The sequence below is a fragment of the Cynocephalus volans genome, chromosome X, assembly GCF_027409185.1.
Source record: "Cynocephalus volans isolate mCynVol1 chromosome X, mCynVol1.pri, whole genome shotgun sequence".
Taxonomy (NCBI): domain Eukaryota; kingdom Metazoa; phylum Chordata; class Mammalia; order Dermoptera; family Cynocephalidae; genus Cynocephalus; species Cynocephalus volans.
In genome coordinates this window covers 33115943-33133869 of record NC_084478.1, presented here as the reverse complement: position 1 = coordinate 33133869, position 17927 = coordinate 33115943, and the positions used below count along the sequence as shown (strand labels likewise).

Here is a 17927-nt window from a genome sequence, read left to right as displayed (position 1 = left end):
AACACAGGAGTTTGGGGCGACATGGGGGTGGGTGAATGAGTTTTCAGGGAAGGCTTTCCTGAGGAAGTGGTATTCGAGTCCCTGAAGATGAGGTGGGTAAAACTAGGTGAAGAAATGTCCTGAGTAGAGGTGGGTATTTTAAGGAAAGGGGATGAGCACCCCAGAGGTCCAGAAAACAATAAGATGGAAGTCTTGACATGGGTAGGAACAAAGCGAACCCCAGGATCTGACGTAATCCAGGAACTGTGTAACATGAATTGCCCTCTTAATTGAGAGAGGAGGAAATTTGAGCTTAGGAAAGGACATTGAGCTAGAAGTTGGCAGAGCCTGGCTTTCAGTTCGGATGTTCAGCATCCAAATTCCATGTTGCTCCAGTTGTTTACACTTTTTGTAATGCACTGTCTTCAGACTGGGAATGGATGAGAATTTTGTGTATCTTTTGTAAAATGTGAGATACTGATCTTTTTTTGGCATTTCTTTTTCCTTTAAGGTATTTATTGAAATTAGTAATTACATATTTCTGTGATTATGTGATAAATGTTCATTAGGCTATAAACTCAATAATGGAAGGCACCATGTCTATTTTGCTCACAATAGTATTCCTAGCAACAATTAGAGTGTCCAGCACATACTTTATTCCCAACAAATAACTATTGAGAATGTTAATGAGAAACATTATTAAAGGGAGGTAGGAGATCCTTGTTAAGGCCCAGGTCATTTGCAGGTATATGTATTATGTGAAATCATACAAAAGGAAGATGAGAATGGGGAAATGCTTACAATAGGACTCTATGAGCCCAGGTTTCCCTAGGAAAGTCTCTTTGTGCCATTAGGGCTCTGACCCGAGTCAGAGGACCGCTGCCTTCTTCATATACTCCTTGGGAAAATGGTTGAGAACAGGAGAAAGAAGGGAAAGAAGGAGGGGGCAGAACCAAGGAAACAGGACAAACTCAAGAAAATTAGAGGAAAAAGGGAGTTAGGACAGAAAATTAGGAGTGGGAAGTCATAGAGAGGAGAGAAAGCCAGCATCCTTTTATCCCATTCTTCTTTGAGATGTTAGAGTGCATGCTGACCCTGCCACATATGTGACTGCCTTAAGCTCTCTCTGAGTTAGTCGCTTCCTTATTCTTCCACCCTTCAAGCAGGGTCTTTAGACTAGTAAGTTTTTTTCAAGGAACCTCTTTCCTTTCACATTTAAAGGGCCAGGGCCAGGTAAAAACTACTAAAACTATAGGTTTGCCTAGCTGAGAAGCCACTATGTGTTATAATTCCTACCATGGGCTCTCAAATAGTCCAGCTTCCTGAAGCTTTTGTTATTTGCTTGGGGCAGTGGGGAAGCAACATTTGTCTCTCCCTCATTACAGGAGAAGTCATCCACCCAGTTGTAAAGACACTCCATCGTCCTCTGGAGAGGCCCATGTAGGAAGAAACTGAGGCCTCCCACGTACTATCAGCACCACCTTGGAAGCAGATCTTCCAGCTCCAGTTGATTCTGATGACTGCAGTCCCTGCTGATACCTCATGAGATGTCCTGGGCCAGAACCCCCCAGCTCAGCCATTCCCGAATTTGTGACCCACACAAACCGTGAGCTTGATAAGTGATTTTTACTGTTTAATTTTGCAGTTTTTAAAAAATATAATTCATATACACAAAATTTGCTATTTTGAAGTATGCAGTTCAGTGATTTTTGGTATTTTTACTGTTATTCAATGATAACCACTATCTTATTCTGGAACATTTCCATCACCCCAAGATGATACCCAATACCGCCTAGTAGGCACTCTCAGTTCTCCCTACTCCCCATAAACTGACAACTACTAATCTACTGTTTGACTATGGACTTGCCTATTGTGGATATTTCCTATGAACGGAACCATATAATATACGGTCTTTTTGTGGGGCTTCTTTCATGCAGCATAGTGTTTCAAGGTTCATCCATGTTGCAGTACATGTCAATGCTTATTCTTTTTATGGGTGAATAATATTTGATTGTAAAGATATACCACATTTTGTTTGTGCATTGATCAGCTGATGGACATTTGGATTGTTTCTACTCTTTGGCTGTTATGAACAATGCTGCTATGAAAATTTGAGGATAAATTTCTGTGTGAACATGTGTTTTCAATTCTCTTTGGTATATATCTAGACTGAAATTGCTAGGCCATATGGTAATTCTATTTTTGACTTTTTGAGGACCTGACAAAGTGTTTTCCACCAAAATTGCACCATTTAACCCCAGAAATGTATGAGGGTTCCCATTTCTCCAAATCCTTGCCAATAATTGTTACTGTCCTTATTTTTGATTATAGTCATCCTACTAGGTGTGATATGGTATCTCATTGTGGTTTTGACTTGCATTTGCCTAATGAATAACGATGTGGAACATCTTTTCATGTGCATTTAGTCCATTTGTATATCTTCCTGGGAGAAATGTCTATTCATTTGCTCATCTATTTTTAAATTGGGCTGTCTTTTGATTGTAGAGTTTTTAGAGTTCTTTGTATATTTTGGATATTACAACCTTATCAGATTTGCAAATATGTTTTCTCATTATGTGGATTGTCTTTTTACTTTATTGATACTATCCTTTAACACAAAAAGTTTTAAATTTTGATGATTTCCAATTCAATTACCTTTTCTTTGGTTGTTTGTGTTACTGTTATTGTACTAAAGAAACAGTTGTATGATACCAGGTTGAAAATATTTACAAGTATTTTTTGTTATAGGAGATTTATAATTTGTAAATGGGAGAAATTGATTATCAAAAGGGAGGGAGGAGAACACGGTTGAGGCCCATGGTTTTTCATAAGAAAACATACGTGTAGAAGACAAGATTGAGGAAAGGGATTCCATCAGGACTCTATCCTTAGGTACCCCTAAGAAAGTCTTCTTGTAGAATTGGGGCTTTGAACTAGGTCAGACAACCACTGTATTTTTTATAGATATCCTTTGGCATAATGAGTCAGAACAGTAAAGAGGTACGGAAAAGTAATGAAAAAGAGAAATATGGCAGAGAAAAGGACAAAAGAGGGGACAGGGAAGAATATTGGGAGGTAGTAGTGGGGGCAAGTTAGTGTTTCTTTATCCCATCCTTGTAGAAGTTGTCAGGGTACATGCAGGTCCCCCACATATGTGACTGTCTTCAAGTCTCTCTGAACCTGAATCCACCTGGTTGTTCTCAGAGAGAATTTTCATATTGTATTATTTCTAGTGTGATGTTGTCCACACACTTTCAAGCCTGGGTGTTTAGTCTTGTAGTTTCTCTCAGGAAGCCTGTCTTATAAATTTAAAGATCCCTTAAAAAGTCTCAGTATTCATTCGATATTGATTTCCTTGCAGCTTTATGCATCTAGTCAATATGGCAGACTAGTGTGAGTTGCACTTCATTTTGGTGAACACCAGTTTCTTGTGTTTATATTCCTTTTGCTATTTACATAGCAACATGTCAGTCCTCCAGGCTTTACAGGCTGCATGCTAGTCCAGGAAGCCTGAGCCCAAATTTGTGTGCTAGATAGTGGAGGCACCTAGAATGGTCTGTCTTTATGTAGGCCCCTGGTCCAAGCTGTTGAATTCTCACAAGGACTAGGCACTCATTGCCCCAGAGCTTTTGACAGATTGACTCCATGGGATTTTAACTCTTTCTTCCTGGAGGCTTCTAAGTCCACAATGTAATATTAGAAAAATACAGATGAGACCCTGCATGCTGCAATGGGATGCTCTCATTTGAGCACTTGCCACTTCTGTACAGTTAGAGGCCCAATGTACTATATCAATCAAAACCCTACGCTCCTTAATACTGACAAATTTCTGCCTATTTCAAACTGGAGCGTTCATGGGTTTTGTCATCCTGCCAGTGATGTGTTTATATGTGTAATAGGATGGATATAGTAGCTTTTTTTCCTTTTCTGTCTCCATCTCCTCCCTCCTTGACTACCACTCTTGATGTGGTCCCCAGGGAGAGGTGCATGGAAGAGCACACCTTGTCATGATTGGCAAATTTGTAATGTGTCTTTGAGGCTGTGAACAGAGGAAATCCTGATGTGATGCTCTTATGGGCATATTTTGAGCTTCCGAAAGGAACCTCAGACTGCTGGCTTCTTTCATATCCATGCCTTTCCTATGACTGGCCACTAGGCTCCCCTTACCCCTTAGTCTCTTGTGACCCACATTTCTGTTGGGGTCATCACATCTCTGGGTGCTCCACCTTTGTGCTTTTCTTTGAAGACAACCTGAGCACATTTGTTATCATGGACTTCTCATGTTGACTGTGGAAATCACAGACCTTTCTTTGCATGTGGTGGAATTGCAGTTCACTTTCAAGTCAGCCCTCTTATTGTATCTTGTGGCTGGGCATTTCAGCCCTGGATTTCTGACTTCATTTGTATGAGTCAGGCATTAGTTCCTGTGTCCCACTAACTGCAGAAGACACTAGTCAAGCTTTCTGAAGCTCTTTTTCACTTCATTAAGGTTAGAGGGGAGTAATCTTTGTTCTACTCATGAGGGTGGAGAAAATTCCCACCATTGTTCCTTTCTAAGGGTACACATCTTGACCTGTACAAACAATCCTTTTCTCTTCAGGGCAGCTCTATCTGCATCTTCTCTTCCTAGGTGAGTCTGATACTAGTGCCTGTTTCCCTTAACTTAAGGGCCCATGGATCCGGCTTCTGTCTGGACAGTAGACCTCCCTAAACACCCAGGCCTTCGTGGCTCTCACTTCTTTTGAGTATTTTTTTTTTTTTGGTCTCTAGCTCCTCTTGGGTGCTTTCCCTTTAAGACAGTCTTAGTCCATTCACTTTCACAGGGTCCATGTATTGGCCATGGAAAACAGTTCTTTCTGTAGGTTGTAAAAGTGCCATTCGCTCCATGCCAGCCCTCTCTTATACTTTAAGACACGACCAATTCCTGCCCCAGGTTATTGATTTCATTTTCATGAGTCACACATTAGTCCAGGGGACATAAGTCGAGCTTTCTTCTGCAGCTGAGGGAAGTGCAATTCTCTTCTACATCAACCCCTTTCTGTTCCTATTGGCAGGGGCAGCTCCAGCTGCAGTTTTTCTCTCTGCATGGGTCAGACATTATGCCCTGTGTTGTTCTGAGTCTAGGGAACATGAGTTAAGCTTTCTGAAATGTTGCACTTGAGTCAGCCATTTCAGTCCTCATCCTCATAAGGCAGTTTTCTTGTCCCCTCTGGGGTCTATTGGGATATGGGGATCTTTCCCTGCCTACTCTCAGATATAGAGCTTCAGAATAGGAAATCACTTAGCTGCAGTTCAGAAGTGCCTCCTCTACAAGGGAGTATCCTACAATTCATATTCAGGTCATTCATCCCCTTTTGTTATCCTGTTGTTGTTTTGGTATGGGACAAGGATCATTGGGAGGTGGCACTTTTGCCTCATTCTTCTTTTTATTCTCTTTGTTACTTTTAAAGTATCAAAATGTAAAAGTTTTTTTTATCTTTTTTTTTTTTTTTTTTGCGGGGGGGTAGAGGGGAAGGCTGGCCGGTACAAGGATCCGAACCCTTGATCTTGGTTTCATAACACCAGGCTCTAACTAACTTAGCTAACCGGCCAGCCCTAAAAGTGGTTTTTTAAGAGTGTTTAATGGAATAATAATTTGGTCCTTGCCCTTGGCCTTGCATGTCTCTGTGCATCAGATGGCATATCTAGTCTGGAATGTGTGGCTGAGAAAGTTATGATGCCCTCTTGTTAGACAAAAGGTCACATTGGCCAGATTTGTTCCTAACATAGGTTCTGTATCATCTGGTATTGCATCCTTGAACCTAAGTGGGGAGCAAGAGGGGCAATAGGGTCCCCCCTACTAGGAGATTTTGCATCCCATATTAGGATTGATAAAACACCAGGGATGGCACTGGGATTACCATGGTTGAGTCATTGGGTAAGATGAGATTCTTATGACACAGTAGCACAGAAAGGGCAGGTTAGAAGAAATCAAGGCTCTACAGGATCTGGTAGTGCATCTGTTGGGAAAATATAGGAAAATAGTCAGAGCCCCACAGATGTTCGGAATCTTGCTGAGCATTTGATGTAAACATCCACGTGCACCCAGGTGCTCCTTGGTTACTATGTAATGTAATTGCATATGGGCACTCAGGTGTCCTGGATTATAGACTTAAGTATAAAAGACTAACAGCTCTAATACACGCCGCTACCCTGCTTCTCAGAACACTCCGGGAAGCTACTAGGGCGGTTGCTCCTAGCTCTGAATAAAGCCTGTTATTTTTTTACCCACAGCTCCCAGAACCTTTTCTTATTACCTAGCTCGTAGACCTGCGTGTGGAGGGTTTGTGACCCAGTCTGTACAATGGGCTTGAGGGGTGTGTGAGCCCGAGCCCTAGCTTTACAGCATCCCTTGTCTACATGGTGGGTGAGTGGGGAGCATAAGGGTCTTCCCACTGTCCAACCCCTTACAAGGTGTGTGGGCCAGGTTAGGGGTAAGATAGATTCTTCTGTGATCTGGTAGGGTATGCTACCTGTTGGAAAAGTTTGGAAGGTTAGGTAGTAAGAGGTAAGATTGAAATCACCTGTTCAATTCATGCCTAATTCTTCTTAAAAGTACTTACTTTTTTTTTTTTTTTTTGTGGGGCTGGCTAGTTAGCTCAGTTGGTTAGAGAGCACTGTTATAACATTGTCTGAGGGTTCAGATCTTTTGGTTTGAGGGTTTGGTATTGGCCAGCTGCCAAAAATAAAAAAAAAGAAAAAAGTGTATATTTTTTGTGACCTTAGAGAATGGCTGAAAGCATGTGCAAGCCCAGGCTTACTGGTGCCAATTGTTCCCCCATGTGTCCCTCTCCTCATTTTCTGGGCTTTCAGCCAAGATGAGTAGCTGGTCTGCTGGAAGCTGATGGTGTGGTGTCTGTGTAAAAATATTCATGGTCTGAATTTCTGTAGAAAATGTTTGAATGCACCTGATAGAACTTGTAGTGAAAAGATAAAAAGTTAAAAGTGATTTTGTCATTGAGAGGCCTGTGAGCTGATTATTGCATGCACTGTGTACTGATGTGTAATTAGTTTTGAAATGTGTTACCTGTTGAATTGTAAATGTTCATATTGTATCAGTGAAAAACTCCTCTTGTGCCCCATGTTTTCACTGTATTATTGTTGATGTCAAGTTGAAGGTGTCATTCCCTATGGCCTTGGATATGCACCAGCAAGGGAAACTTATGATCCCCAACAAAATTCAGGGTCTACCTGCCAGTTACAATACTTGAAGTAATGTAAGTGGTTTCACTAACTGAATCCCATGAGTAGTCAAAGAACAACTGTTGTCTTTCGCCAACTAAAGTATTATGCATTCCAGAGAGAACAGTTGTTGCTACAAAACAGCTGTAAAAGCTGGTCCATTGTCTTATAGTAAAAGAAAGAAAACTACATGGGGATCTGCCCCACCTGCTTTTCACAGATTGATTCCATGGTGTTTTAAACTTCCTTTTCCTGAAGGCTGATAAAGTCACAGTGCTCTTTTGGAAAAATACAGGTGAGATCCCACAGGTTGACCAGACAAATACTGAACAGGAGCTGGGGGGGGGGGGGGAAGTAGCAGACTTCATTGAGAAAGTGTTTGGTGACAGGGGCAGTCAGTTATGCAGAAATGTATTGAGGTCCACTCCTACAGTTAGTAGGAAAGAAGTGATTTTAAGGATGTGCTTGGACAAATGCCCAATGAGACTATATGTGCTTGACTCCTTGGCTAGCAAATGAAGGAGCCCTGCTACTTGTGCTGGAGGACAAGGAGAGAAGATGACCTAGTCGTCTATGGTCAACCCCATGTTCCAAGCTAGTCTGGCCACGACCATATTGCTAGTCACAGGAGGAGGACAAAGAGATTTAGATCCCCTTCCTCTTCAGACTGATGTTTACCACATTTAATACATTTAGCATCTCCTTTTTACCTAGATCTTTCTCCTTTTAAGAACAAACAGAGGCTGTGGCCTCTCCTCTAACTGGAATGGGAGGCTTTATGCACTGATCAAGGTGTGTTGGGGACTTGGTGTAGTCAAGTATTGGGGACTTAAAAATGTTAAACCCTTTCAGCCCTTATGGACCTGGGGCACAAGTCACTATGGCTCTAAGAAGTCTCAGTGGGCACAGTCAGAAATTTACTTTGGGGCCGAGCCCGTGGCGCACTCGGGAGAGTGCGGCGCTGGGAGTGCGGTGACGCTCCCGCCGTGGGTTCGGATCCTATATAGGAATGGCCGGTGCACTCACTGGCTGAGTGCCGGTCATGAAAAAGACAAAAAAAAAAAAAAAAAAAGAAATTTACTTTGGGTGTGAAAATAACTGTTAGATTGGACTATGGACTAATGTGAGTTTATGGTGGGCCCTTTTGGGCCAATACATAGGCAACATATTGTAACTGATACTGCTGAGTATATAGTGGGAAGAGTTGTGTTACATACATATAATTCTTCTCTTGGTTGTGAGATATATTCCCAATGGGGAAATGCCATGATAGAATGGGGGTAGTTGGATGAATAGGTAACCTGGAGCCTGCCAGGCTTCTCCAGCCCAGCTCTGAGGTATAAGTAAAGCAGTGTAGAATTCCATGTTGGGGGCAGGTGAAAGGAGTTTCCTCAGTTGACCAAAAACCCTATGGTACTTGATGCCTCCCTTTGCTATACCACAAGCTCAATATGGCAAGTCTTCTTTGCCATTTCACTTGTAGATATCAAAATGGTCACAGAGTTCATTGTACAGAAAGAATGGCCTGGTTTGCAATGGTGGACGTTCTAATGCTTTCTTCAGGTACCACTGCATCATTTGTTCAGAGCCTGTTTGGCTTCATAGAGCTCAGATTACAGTATATGTTCACTGCTGCCTCATGGTGACATAAACCTTCATGTGATTTCTCATCAATGGATAGAATAAGACCTACAAATGGGGAAATCTAACCAGAGGTGTCCTGGTACCTTTATTTTATATATTTATTTATTTTTTTGTCTTTTTCGTGACTGGCACTCAGCCAGTGAGTGCACCGGCCATTCCTATATAGGATCCGAACCCGCGGCGGGAGCGTCGCCGCGCTCCCAATGCCGCACTCTCCCAAGTGTGCCACGGGCTCGGCCCTGTCCTGGTACCTTTAAATGGTGATATTTTCATTGGAAGGGCTAAGGACACCATATTGTCGGTGTTTAATGGACAGTCCAATATCTGAGTGACCAGTACTGGAAGATTAACCCTGGCAAGAATCAGCAGCCAGTCATTTAGATATAGTTCTGGTGAACCATGTGGGCTGATGACCAGAGTACAGTCCCTGAGCCTGTTCAGGAAAAATTGATGGTTTTAAAACTTACAAAAACCAAATTTGGCACAGAACATGATAAGCTTGTTCATTATTGGATATATTTTATACCTCACATAGGGATCCTATCAGCCCATTACATAAGATTACTTGAAAAGCGTTTGAGTTGACCAAAAGCCTGCCTTAGAAACTCCAACAAGCTGTCTAGACCACCTTTCCACTCAGGCAAGTCACCCAGAGGCGTTTTGAAAGAAAGTATCAGCAACTGACATTAATGCAGACAAGAACCTAAAGGAAAAGATATGGCCCCTATTCAGTGGCACACTGAATTGGGATTCATTTGTGGCCCTTGCCTGAAACTACCATTTGATATACCCCATTTTAGGGATTTTTGGTCTTGCTAGTGGGTGTCGGTGGACATCAGTAGAGTAACAAGGCAAGAGCAGGTGTTGATACTCCCTGACTTCTTTATTATAGGATGGGTCCCAAATAAGATCACTAGCAAAATGGGTTTGGCTAGAAATATCCATTTTCAAGGGAAAAGGGTATTTCTGGGGCCAAAGTACACCAGGTAGTGAAGGTGTCTTAGAGGTGCAGGAAAAAGTGTCCAGTCACCTTCTAGATGTGGCTGTCTCAGATGCAGGGACTGTGCCAGCACCTTGATGTTCCTGGTGGCTTTGGTGCATCCAGGTTCCTGAGCATGCCTGAGTCTTGTTCATGGACCATCCACTAAGTTAAAGGCAGGTGGGATGTAGTGGGCTGTGGTAGCTATAACAACCCTCACAAAATCTTTCTGTGCATGAAAATGGAATTCTGCTCTGTTGATTTAGATATGGGCTTGCTTTGGAAACAGCCCCCCTGATTCACCTTGTTACATTTTGACTCACTCCTGGGCAGGTGCCCCTGGGCTGACAGTGTGAACTGGTGCCTGGCAGGTGGATGACTGTATGATCAAGTCTCAGCCTCTGTGGTGGCAAACATAATCAGGTGATTGCACAAGATGCACACCTGTTTGTGCCCCATGTTGATGCCCATGAATAAGGTCTATTTGGGGATGAAAATCAATGGAATCAATAGGCTCATCAGACATGTCCTGCCCATGTTGGGATAATGGTCACCTTGATGGACTATGCAATGAAGCATGGTAATCCATCTACAGTGCAGGACCTGTCCCTAAATTAAGACAGTGTTTCCAGCACAAGAGACCAAGGAAGTCTGGCAAATATGCCCAGAGTGCCAGCTTTCCAGTCGAATAGAGTGAGGTTCTCCAGATCCTACATGCTGATGGTTCAGACCTGGTGCTGTACCCTCCTCTCAAGGTTATTCACTGTGCATAGGCTGCAGTAGATCCCTTTTCTGAGTATGGCATTGTCAATCCCGTGCACACAGCAGATGGGGTAAATCTGTGGAAAGATTTAGTTGGACTGGTTTTATATTTGTATTCACCAACCACATACAGTTAGACATTGGTGCAACCTTTACAGCAAAAAGTCCCCCCTGTGATGAACTATTCACTTCACATGCTATCCCTAGGCAGCAGGTACCATTGAAAAATGGCTCAGATTCTTAAAGAAAAACTTGGAGGAATGGATAACTAATGCTCAGCTCCCAGAAAAGCACACACTTGGTAAGGCAGTTTGCTCTCTGAATATGGCATTTTCCAGCAGGTATCTCCCATTTAAGTTGAATGTTTGTTTATGAGTTTGGGGAAAGCGGGAGGAGGCCCTGATTCAGGACAGGGAAGAAAATGCCTATCACAATGACAATTCTCTCCAACATTTCTTTCCTCCTTCTACTTTAACTTTTTGCATCTCTGAGGTGGAAAATGGACCAATGCCAGCTGACCCAATTATGTTCAGGTTTTTGCCTTACCTTAGAATATGGGATCCTAGATATTTATTGTTTTGACCTTTGGAACCTCTGCCAAAACATTTACATCCAAAAACGTGTTGCTTTCAATATCATGTTCAAGACAGACCTTCAGTGACCTTTCTGACCCACAGCATCTTGCTTCAATGCAGCCTGAATTGTAGGTCTGAGGGTGCATTTCCTTATCCAGTTTACACATTTCAAAAGTGGTGTAAGCCAATATCGCTTTATCCCATCATTCAGTGAGATGTTAGGTGTATGCAGACCCTACCACATGCTGACTCCCTTCTGCTCTCTGGACTTAAAGTCTTCTGATTGTTCACAGAGATAATTTTTATATTGGATTATCTCTATACATTCAGGCAGGGGTATTTAGACTAGTGGTTATTCTCTAGGAACCTGTTTTGTATATTCAAAAGTGCCCTGAAAAGACTTGGTATTTGTTGGCTTTTTAATGCACTTTACCTTCTCGTGTCTAGTCAATCCACATATTGTAGTCCTGCAATTTTGTAAAAATCATTTCCTCCCATTTGTACTCTTTCTTCCTTTTGGATCATGACATGTTGGATATCCAGTTGCTAGGCTAGGGAGTCTGACCCCAAGTTTGCAGTGAGGTGGTGGCAGTCCTCAGGGGTCCTGTCTTCATATTGGCCTCTGGCCTTGGCTCCTGCATGGAGTTGGGTTTTCAAGTCCTCAGCTGCTTTTGACAAATTTGCTTGATAGAATTTTTAACCTCCTAATTCTGGAGGCTGATAAAGTCACAATGCACTTTTGGAAAAATGTTTGGTTCTGCAGGCTAAATAGGAACGAGTTGATAATGAAAAGGGTGGGAAGAGAACCTGGATGTGCTCCATGGTCATTGGAGGACAGATATAAATTTAGGAAACCACACATATGAGAGAAGAGTATGTGGAAATGGATTCCATTCAAATTCTCCCAGTCAGCCATGGCTGGAAAAGTATCCTTGAAAGATTGGGGTTTCGTCTTCATTGTGAGTACCATTGAATTTTTTTTTCATAGATACCACTCAGCTTAATGAATGAGAACATGAGAGACATGGGAAAAACAGAGAAAGAGTGAAAAGAGGAGGGAAGGGAGAAAAGGGGGTTGAGCTGGGAGAAATCCAGGAAAACAAGGTGGGTGTAATGTGGGTGTAACTCATATCCCTTCATCCCATCCTTCTATGAGCTGTCTGGGTGCATGCAGACCTTGCCACATGTGTGAGTGCCTTCAGTTCTATTTGGGTTAGTATCTCCCTTTTTATTCCTAAAAGATTATCTTCACCATCTCCAGCATGAAATTCTCCTCCCCGCCTTTAAGCAGGGGAATTTATTATTTTTTTATTTTACTACATTTTTTTATTGAAACATAATTGATTTTATGTATCTGTGGGGTACAGCACTGAATATCAATACCTGTGTACAATATGTGATGCTCAAATCAGGATAATTTGTATATTCAACATTACACAATGAAATCATTTTTTGTGGCCCTTTACCAATTTCTCGCTAACCCCCCCTCCCCTCCCCCTTTTCTACTTTTGGTGGCCTCAGTTCTGTTCTCTCCTTTTGAAAGTTCAACAAACTATTGTGAGTGATTGTTGTATCATTCTTTCTTTCCTATTTTTTTTTTTTTAGTTTGCTAAATGCCCTGTTATTCTGCAAACAAGGTTCAGAAATGTAAAGACAATTTGTAGGTTGAGAAATCTCTGTGTAGTTGTTACTTTACAACTATACTCCACAGAAGCAGTAATGACAGCTTCTCGGCACACTAACCAACCGTTTTTTAAGTGAACACAGTGAGAATGGATTATAAAAGGCCTATTTCTCTAACTCACTGTCAACTTTTTCTGCTATAATCTTTAAGAACGAGTTGAGTCTTCACTTGGTCAGCTACCTCCTTGCTGCTCAGCACCTCAACAATAGCAAGAGCAAACTCAAAGCTGGTCCCAGGACCTCGGCTTGTAAGAATCAGGCCATCCTTTTCCACATGATTCTCCGAGTAGCTGTAATGACTTCCATTCATCATTTTGTCTTTAGCAAGTGGGTTTGTTGTAACTTTACTTCCAAGACCTATTTCATGAGCCAACAGAGCAGTAGGACCTGCACATATGGCAGCTGTGAGGCCCTTCCTGTTTTCTTCTTCCTTCAGTATCTTTTTCACAGCAGCAGACTCAGATAAATTCTGTGTACCCAGGTTACCTCCTAGTAGAACCACCGTATCACATAGTCGCTGTTTTTCTACATCTTTGAGACTGGCATCAGGACAAATGACAACATCACGGCTACACTGTACTGGGTCTTTTCCAGCCAGACCTGAAATGGTGACCTTAATCCAAGCTCATCTCATGACATCTACAGGGATGACTGTCTCCATTTCCTCTGCTCCCTTAGCCAGGATGACCAGAGCTCTTTTTGTAGCCGTTTTCATGTAATATTTTCTAAAGACCCAAACCTGACTGAAAGGGAATGCATGCTGGCATGCACCTGTTATATCTTTCTTTTTAAATTTATTTTTTTTAAGCTCCCACTTATGAGTGAGGACATGCAGCATTTCTTTCTGTGCCTTGCTTATTTCATTTGACATAATTTTCTCTAAGTTCATCCACGTTGCTGCGAATGGCAGAATTTCATTCTTTTTTGATGGCAGAGAATAAATCTATTGTGTATATATACCACATTTTCCTTATCCAGTTGTCTGACAATGGACATTTAGGTTGATTCTAACTCTTGGCTATTGTAAATAGAGCTGTGATAAACATGGGAGTGCAGGGATCCCTTTGACATGTTGATTTCCATTCCTTTGAGTATATACCCAGCAGTGGGATTGCTGGATCATATGGCAGTTCTATCTGCAGTTGTTTGAGGAAACTCCATACTGTTTTCTGTAATGGCTGCACTAATTTACAATACCACCAACAGTATAGGAGGGTTCCCCTTACTCCACATCCTCGTCAGCATTTGCTATTCTCTGTCTTTTTTACTGGCCAGTCTAACTGGCGTGAGATGATATCTCAGTGTGATTTTGATTTGCATTTCCCTGAGGCTGAATGATGTTGAGCATTTTTTTGTGTGTCGGCCATTCGTACGTCTTCCTTTGAGAAATACCTATTTAGCTCCTTTGCCTATTTTTTAATTGGGTTACTTGTTTTTTACTGTTGTCCAAGTTCCTTGTATGTTCTGGATATTAATATCTTGTTGGATGCATAGTTTGCAAACATTTTCTCCCGTTCTGTAGGTTGTCTTTTTGCTCTGTTAATTGTTTCTTTTGCTGTGCAGAAGCTTTTTAGTTTGATATAACCCCATTTGTTTATTTCTCCTTTTGTTGCCTGTGTTTTTGGGATCTTGTCATAAATTCTTTGCCCAGTCCTATTTCCTGAAGTGTTTCCCATACATTTTCTTTCAATAGTTTTATAGTTTCATGTTTTTTAAATTTATTTTACAGGATTATCATTCTGTATTTGTTCTATTTTACTCTTTTCATTTTAAGAATATTGTCTTTTTTCAAAGAAAGACAGCTAGCTACCTCTTTAAATTTATGCTTAAGACATATATCTATACTTGACTGGAGGTTTCAGAGGCTACTTTAATGCCAACTGGCTAGTCTAAATCCTCTTATGTTAAATATGAACATTTTCCAAACACCATTTTCAAGTCATTTATCTCATTTATCTTCCTCCTTAAGAACTGCATAGGCTTGTTTTAAGTATTTTAAATACCTGTAATAAACAGAGTTTGTTAAGAGTAGAGGTACTCTGGTTAATGCTCAAAATGGTGTGGCCAGAGAAAAAGCAAGCATTATTAAATATAAATGCAATTCTTACCAACACGAATTGAAACTTTTTTTTCCTCAGTGAAAAAGCTGGTCTAAAAAAGTTCTCATTCATTAAAGATTTATCATTTCCAAATCACAGTGAAAGGAACTGGAGAAATTACTAATTTTGTTTTCTACTATGTGCTTTAGAGATACCTCACTAAAAATTGGTATCTGACACAACAGAATGACATTTGTAGAATGTAATATTGTAGTGACAGTACTGAGATTGACTGTTACAGACTATTAAACTCTTTGAGTATTAAATGGTTACATCTTAATTATTTATATAGAACATTGGTCCAAAAACATAAAAATAGAGGACAGCAACTAGAAATTTATCTCATTTAGTGTTGGGAGATAAAAAGGTTAACCATTCTTTCCATTATTTTCTGTGCATAAGTCCTTGTTCTCATTGAAATCTGATGGCAATTAAATTCTGGCACATTTTTTCAAGCTGCTGTATGAACAGGATGCTGAAGGCCATCACTACACAGCACACTGCAACTCAAGGGCTCTTCTGTTCACCAATTTTGGGGCACTTCCCAAATACATGCAGCAGTCCAGTTTTATTTCTGTCCAGGAGGGTTGGTGCCAAGGATCGGATATAAGCACAGGTACATATAAGCAGCAAGATTACAGTCAACAGACTCTGAAAATTAAAAATGGCAGACATAGGCCGGCGATGGCCCAGCCACATCACCCTTCTGGGCCCAGGGCGGAAGAGGTGTGCATGCCCTGTCTGCCCGTCTCGCTCTCTCTCGTGTTTTATATATACATCTTTAATCCATTTTGAGATGATTTTGGTATATGGTGATAGGTACGGGTCTAGTTTCATTCGTTTACATGTGGATATCTAGTTTTCCCAGCACCATTTATTGAAGAAGCAATATTTGCCCCAATGTATGGTTTTTGGTGCCTTTGTCAAAGATCAATTGGTCATAAGTATGTGGGTTGATTTCTGGGTTCTCTATTCTGTTCCACTGGTCTGAATGTCTGTTTTTGTGCCAGTACTATGATGTTTTGGTTACTGTAGCTTTGTGATATATATATATATATATATATATATATATATATATATGTTTGTTACGACTATTCATGAGATACAAAGCTGATTGTCCCCCCTCCTGCCCATGATGTGGGGGCCAGATTCATACTGGCTGTATACCCATTACCACAAATTACATTTGTACCCCATGTCCCCAACTCAATTATTCCCCAGCCTCCCTCCTCTTCTCCCTCTCCCCTCAACTACAATTTGTAGCCCTAGGAATGTTCCCTCCCTCTGTTGGATCATGGCACTACTGTGGTCTTCCTTTCTTTCCTTTCTCTCTTAGCTCTCACATATGAGTGGGCACAGGTGGTATTTATCCCTCTGTGCTTTGCTTGTTTCACTCAACATAAGTTTCTACAGGTTCATCCATGTTGTTGCAAATGGGAGTGTTTCACTCTTTTTTATGGCAGAGGAGTATTCCATAGTGTACACAGACCACAGTTTCTTTATCCAATCATCTATTGATGGACATTTAGGTTGGTTCCATACCTTGGCTATTGTAAACAGAGCTGCAATAAACATGGGAGTGCAGGTATCTATTCGACATAATGATTTCCATTCTTCTGGTTATATACCCAGAACAGGGATTGCTGGATCATATGGAAGATCTCTCTGTAGTTGTTTGAGAAACCTCCAAATTGTTTTCCAAAGTGGTTGTACTAATTTACAGTCCCACCAACAGTGCAGGAGTGTTCCCTTCTCTCCACACCCTCACCAGCATTTATTATTCACCATCTTTTTTATCATAGCCAGTCTAACTGGGGTGAGGTGGTATCTCAATGTGGTTTTAATTTGCATTTCCCTGATGACTAGTGATGTTGAGCATTTTTTCATGTATCTGTTGGCCATTTGTATGTGTTCCTTTGAAAAATGTCTATTCATCTCCTTTGCCCATTTTTTAATTGGGTCATTTATTTTTTTACTGTATAATTGCTTGAGTTCTATGTATATTCTGGATATTAGTCCCTTGTCGGAGGCATAGTTGGCAAAAATTTTCTCCCACTCCGTCGGTTGTCTTTTCACTTTGTTGATTGTTTCTGTTGCTGTGCAGAAACGTTTTAGTTTGATATAGTCCCATTTATTTATTTTTTCTTTTGCTGCTTGTGCTTTTGGGCTCATGTTTATAAAGCCTGTGCCCTGACCTAACTGCTGAAGTGTTTCACCTATATTTTCCCTTAGCCATTTTACAGTTTTGGGTCTTATACCTAGGTCTTTAATCCATTTTGAGTTGATTTAAGTGTATGGTGAGAGATGCATATCTAGTTTCATTCTTCTGCATATGGACATCCAGTTTTCCTAGCACCACTTGTTGAAGAGGCAATCTTTTCCCCAATGTAGATTTTTGTTGCCTTTGTCTAATATCAGATGGATTTGAATTCAGGTAGTGTTATGCTTCCAGCTTTATTTTTTTTTGCTCAGGATTGCTATTCAGGGTGTTTTATTGTTCCATATGAATGTTGATTTTTCATATTTCTGGTATCTTTCCTTTGGTGTTTAGTCATCGTGGCAGGGGGTATCACGATGCACTCATTCCATGCTGATGTCTGATCTACATCCTGAAGGGACTGCCAATTCTGGGCAGCGGGGACTGGCCCGAGCTGGAGATCCTGCAGTGCCTACCTGTTCTTGGCATGGCTGACTCAGGGCATGTGGGCCTGGTGGCTCTCAGGCCTCTCTGCATGGGGGGGGGAGTGGCCCGGGCTGGGGGTCCTGTGGCGCCTGCCTTTTCTGGTGTGCCTGACTTGGGGCTTGTGGGCCCAGTGGCTCTCAGGCTTCTCTGGGAGGTGGGCCCTGGCCTGGGCTGGGGGTCCCGTGGTTCCTGCCTGTTCTGGCATGGCTGACTCGGGGCGTGTGGGCCTGGTGGCTCTCTGAGTGGGGACTGACCTGGGCTGGAGGTCCCACAGCTCCTGCCTGTTCCGGCATGGCTCTGAT

At 41.6% G+C, this 17927-nt stretch overlaps 2 pseudogenes; both read right to left on the bottom strand.

Annotated features, from left to right (window-relative positions):
* Positions 1-12967: 12967 nt before the first annotated feature.
* LOC134367841 (Parkinson disease protein 7 homolog) lies at positions 12968-13558 on the bottom strand (annotated as a pseudogene).
* Positions 13559-15353: 1795 nt separating this feature from the next.
* LOC134367840 (protein kish-A-like) lies at positions 15354-15617 on the bottom strand (annotated as a pseudogene).
* Between the last annotated feature and the right edge of the window lie 2310 nt (positions 15618-17927).